Consider the following 6,000-nt stretch of genomic DNA (forward strand, 5'->3'; position numbering starts at 1 on the left):
ACGCCTAAAAGACATGTTATCTTCATCACGGGAGACTGGAATGCTAAGGTGGGCAGTGAAATGACACCTGGAATTACACATAAGCATGGCCTGGGAGAACAAAACAAAGCAGGACATAGGCTGATAGAATTTTGCCAAGACAACTCACTCTGCATAACAAACACTCTCTTCCAACAACCTAAGAGATGGCTTTATACATGGACTTCACCAGATGGACAACACCGAAATCAGATTGACTACATCCTTTGCAGCCAAAGGTGGCAGACATCTATACAGTCAGTAAAAACAAGACCTGGAGCTGACTGTAGTTCAGATCACGAGCTTCTTATTGCACAATTTAGGATCAGACTAAAGAGATTAGGGAAGACCCACAGATCAGCTAGATATGAGCTCACTAATATTCCTAAGGAATATGCAGTGGAGGTGAAGAATCGATTTAAGGGACTGGACTTAGTAGATAGGGTCCTGGAAGAACTCTGGACAGAAGTTCACAACATTGTTCAGGAGGCAGCAACAAAATACATCCCAAAGAAAGAGAAAACCAAGAAGGCAAAGTGGCTGTCTGCTGAGACACTAGAAGTAGCCCAAGAAAGAAGGAAAGAAAAAGGCAACAGTGATAGGGGGAGATATGCCCAATTAAATGCAAAATTCCAGAGGTTAGCCAGAAGAGATAAGGAATTATTTTTAAACAAGCAATGCGCGGAAGTAGAAGAAGACAATAGAATAGGAAGGACAAGAGACCTCTTCCAGAAAATTAGAAACATTGGAGGTAAATTCCAGGCCAAAATGGGTATGATCAAAAACAAAGATGGCAAGGACCTAACAGAAGAAGAAGAGATCAAGAAAAGGTGGCAAGAATATACAGAAGACCTGTATAGGAAGGATAACAATATCGGGGATAGCTTTGATGGTGTGGTCAGTGAGCTAGAGCCAGACATCCTGAAGAGTGAGGTTGAATGGGCCTTAAGAAGCATTGCTAATAACAAGGCAGCAGGAGATGACGGCATCCCAGCTGAACTGTTCAAAATCTTGCGAGATGATGCTGTCAAGGTAATGCATGCTATATGCCAGCAAATTTGGAAAACACAAGAATGGCCATCAGATTGGAAAATATCAACTTATATCCCCAAACCAAAAAAGGGAAACACTAAAGAATGTTCAAACTATCGAACAGTGGCACTCATTTCACATGCCAGTGAGGTAATGCTCAAGATCCTGCAAGGTAGACTTCAGCAATTCATGGAGCGAGAATTGCCAGATGCACAAGCTGGGTTTAGAAAAGGCAGAGGAACTAGGGACCAAATTGCCAATATCCGCTGGATAATGGAAAAAGCCAGGGAGTTTCAGAAAAACATCTATTTCTGTTTTATTGACTATTCTAAAGCCTTTGACTGTGTGGACCATAACAAATTGTGGCAAGTTCTTAGTGGTATGGGGATACCAAGTCATCTTGTCTGCCTCCTGAAGAATCTGTATAATGACCAAGTAGCAACAGTAAGAACAGACCACGGAACAACAGACTGGTTTAAGATTGGGAAAGGAGTACGGCAGGGCTGTATCCTCTCATCCTATCTATTCAACTTGTACGCAGAACACATCATGCGACATGCTGGACTTGAGGAATCCAAGGCTGGAGTTAAAATCACTGGAAGAAACATTAACAACGTCAGATATGCAGATGATACCACTTTGATGGCTGAAAGTGAAGAGGAACTGAGGAGCCTTATGATGAAGGTGAAATAAGAAAGTGCAAAAGCTGGCTTGCAGCTAAACCTCAAAAAAACCAAGATTATGGCAACCAGCTTGATTGATAACTGGCAAATAGAGGGAGAAAATGTAGAAGCAGTGAAAGACTTTGTATTTCTAGGTGCGAAGATTACTGCAGATGCTGACTGCAGTCAGGAAATCAGAAGACACTTAATCCTTGGGAGAAGAGCAATGACAAATCTCGATCAAATAGTTAAGAGCAGAGACATCACACTGACAACAAAGGTCCGCATAGTTAAAGCAATGGTGTTCCCCGTAGTAACATATGGCTGCGAGAGCTGGACCATAAGGAAGGCTGAGAGAAGGAAGATCGATGCTTTTGAACTGTGGTGTTGGAGGAAAATTCTGAGAGTGCCTTGGACTGCAAGAAGGTCAAACCAGTCCATCCTTCAGGAAATAAAGCCAGGCTGCTCACTTGAGGGTATGATATTAAAGGCAAAACCGAAATACTTTGGCCACATAATGAGAAGACAGGACACACTGGAGAAGATGCTGATGCTAGGGAGAGTGGAAGGCAAAAGGAAGAGGGGCCGACCAAGGGCAAGGTGGATAGATGATATTCTAGAGGTGACGGACTCATCCCTGGGGGAGCTGGGGGTGTTGACGACCAACAGGAAGCTCTGGCGTGGGCTGGTCCTTGAAGTCACGAAGAGTCAGAAGTGACTAAATGAATAAACAACAACAACAATTCCCCAGTTGGGGCTCCTGTGTTATTCCGGGAAAAGAAAGATGGCACGCTTCAACTCTGTATGGACTATCGCAAGTTAAATTGCATCTCTATTGTCAACAAGTATCCTCTGCCCCTCATGAAGGACATGTTAGCTCATTTGGCAAAGGGCAAGATTTTTTCCAAGCTTGATCTTCACGAAGCCTACTTCCGCATTCGCATAAAAGCTGGGGATGTGTGGAAAACTGCTTTTAATTGCCCACTAGGATCGTTTCAGTACAAAGTCCTCCCTTTTGGGTTGGCAGGGGTGCCTGGAGTCTTCATGCAATTGATTAATGAAGTATTACATGATTATTTGTTTAAAGGGGTCCTGGTTTATTTAGATGATGTTCTCATCTACACTGAAACAGAAGAGGAACACGAACACCTCCTCAGACAGGTGTTACACAAACTTAGAGATGCCAAACTCTATGCCAAACTTTCCAAATGTTTCACAAAACCCAACTTGACTATCTGGGCTATCGAGTGTCTGACCGGAGTATACAAATGGACCCTGCAAAAATTCAGGCGATTCTAAGTTGGGAACATCCCCGCACCGAGAGGCAATTACAAAGTTTCCTAGGGTTCAGTAATTTCTATCAGCAATTTATCCAGGGGTTCGCTGAGATTGCTCTGCCCCTCACTGATTTACTCCGTACCAAGGGCTTGGGGGAGACACACAAAGTAAAAAACCTGGGGCAGTGCTGAAGTGGACGCCTGAATGCCAGGCAGCATTTGAGAAATTAAAAACCCTTTTCACTGCTGAGCCTATTCTACAGCACCCTAATCTTGAATGCCCCTTTGTGGTCCAAGTTGATGCTTCTGACTCCTCTGTTGGGGCTATTTTGTTACAAAGGGATTTAGAAAATCGCTTAAAACCCTGTGCTTATCTATCCAGGAAATTCTCTGAAACAGAACACCATTGGCATGTTTGGGAAAAGGAGGTGATTGCTGTAAAAGCAGCTTTAGAAACCTGGTGCCATCTCCTTGAAAGCGCTAAATGCCCTTTCGAGGTTTGGACCGATCACAGGAATTTGGAAGCCCTCTGCACCCCACGATGTCTCAGCCCTAAACAGATTCTCTGGGCTCAGTTTTTCAGCCGCTTTAACTTCCAGTTAAAATTTATTCCGGGAAAGAAAAACTTTCTGGCCGATGCTTTGTCACGTTTACCTCAGGACCTTGACCAGGTAGCAGATGTGGTTGGGACTGTTCTCACTGAACCACAACTGGGCTTGGTTGCGGTCACTCGGAGCCAGACCCGTGCGCAGGCGGCCCCGCCCCCAGCCCAGTCTGGGAAGCAGAAAGTGCAAGTTCCTTGTCAGTTACAGAAGGACTTTCTCCAGGCACTGAAATCTGACACTTGGTTGCTAGCTAATAGAGACAATGTTTCTTTTGAAAATGGTCTGGCGTGGGTGGAACACCGACTTTATGTGCCTGAAACTTTAAGAGTTGATGTTTTGCAGCGTTCCCATGATAATAAACTTGCTGGACACTTTGGTTTTGTCAAAACCTTGCATTTGGTTCACCATCAATTTTGGTGGCTGACCTTAAGATGTGATGTAAAAGTCTATGTTGCTTCCTGTCCTGTTTGTGCCATGTCAAAACGAAAAGGGGGGAAACCACAGGGGCTTCTGCAGCCTGTGGCCTGCCCATCCTGCCCCTGGGACGAGATTTCTATGGATGTCATTGTGGACCTACCTCCTAGTCAGAAGAAAACTGTCATTTGGGTTGTAAAAGATTTTTTCTCTAAACAAGCTCATTTCATTCCATGTGCATCCATCCCGTCAGCCCCACAATTGGCACACCTATTTCTCCACCACATCTACTGCCTCCACGGTAGCCCCTCCCGTTTGATCTCTGACTGAGGCACACAGTTTACTTCCCAATTTTGGAAATCATTTTTAAAATTGATTGGCATTAAACAAGCACTGTCCACATCATCCCATCCTCAGACTGACGGTTCTACTGAGATTTTAAACTCCACTCTTGAACAGTTTCTTAGAGCATACATTAACTACCATCAGGATGATTGGGTAGACTTATTACCTTTTGCTGAAGTTGCTTACAACAATGCTGTGTATCAAAGTACTGGACAAACCCCTTTTCGTGTGGTTTCTGGTCACGACTTTGTTCCCATCCCTGAACTACCACAGCCCCCTTCCCAAACATGTTCTGCATCTGACTGGGCTGTTAAACTGTCTGATTCCTGGCCAGTAATTCAACAGGCTTTAGCTGACGCCCAGGCTGCTTACAAATCTCAAGCTGATAAGCATCACTCTTTACAACACGACTTCAAAGTTGGGGATCAGGTGTATCTAACTACTAAATTTATCAAATCGCCACAACCCTCTAAAAACCTTGCTCCCAATTCATTGGTCCTTTCCCTATTGTTGGTCTTGTCAATCCAGTTACTGTTAAATTGGACCTGCCTCACAATTTGAAACGCTTGCACCCTGTTTTCCATTACAGCTTGCTTAATCCTGTGCACCACTCTCCGCGTTGGCACCCTCAACCTCCTCCTCCTGCTCCAATTATGATTGCCAGCCAACAACACTTTGAAGTCAAGGACATCGCTGATTCTCACAAGCTTCGAGGCACCCTGCAGTATCTGGTCCGATGGAAACACTTTCCTCATCCTGAATGGGTGTCTGCCCACCATGTTAACACTCCTGATTTAGTTAACTGTTTCCACCTTGCTTACCCTTTGAAGCCTGCTCCTTAATGTATTCTTTATTTTGGGGGGGCAGTATGTCATGTTCACTGATTCAATGTAGTTTATACATCGTAACGTTTCACATGCCATGGCACTGACGCGCATTTCTGTTTGGGAGGGAGCTGCTGTGTAACCTTGTACCAAGCTCTGTATGTGAAATCAGTACAATGGAATGTGTTTGGGTTATGTTATCTGTTCAAGGCCTTTTCCCGCAGACCATCAGAAACTGTTAGGAGCACCTGGGATTGTGAACCTGGGAAGATTCTACGGGGGGAGGGATTTCATTTGCACTGAGGGTTTTTAGTTTGAATTTGGCATGCTTTCATCATTCTCAGCTTTCTCTGTGATCCTGAATACTATTCTTTAATAAAACAGATACCTTTGAATTCCTCCTCATGAGTCTGATGGTGTTTTAGAATAGGCAACCATTACAAATAGACCAAGTAATAAAAAATGAAGAAGCTAAAGTGCTCTGGGACTTTAGAATTCAGACAGACAAGCATCTGCCACACAGCACCCCAAACTTAACAATTGTTGATAAGAAAGACAAAAAAGTCTGGATAGTGGACATTGCAATACCTGGAGACAGCAGCAGAGAAGAGAAAGAACTGGAGAAAATTACAAAATATAAAGACCTACAAATAGAAGTAGAACAACTGTGGCAAAAGAAAGCAAAGATAGTACTAGTAGTAATAGGCACCTAGGGTACAATTCCAAAACATCTGGAGCACCACTTGAACACCATCGGCATTGACAAAACCACCATCAGTCAATTGCAAAAGGCAGGTTTACTTGGAACAGCTTACATCCTGCA

The sequence above is a fragment of the Candoia aspera genome, chromosome 3 (assembly GCF_035149785.1).
Source record: "Candoia aspera isolate rCanAsp1 chromosome 3, rCanAsp1.hap2, whole genome shotgun sequence".
In the NCBI taxonomy this organism is placed as follows: Eukaryota; Metazoa; Chordata; class Lepidosauria; order Squamata; family Boidae; genus Candoia; species Candoia aspera.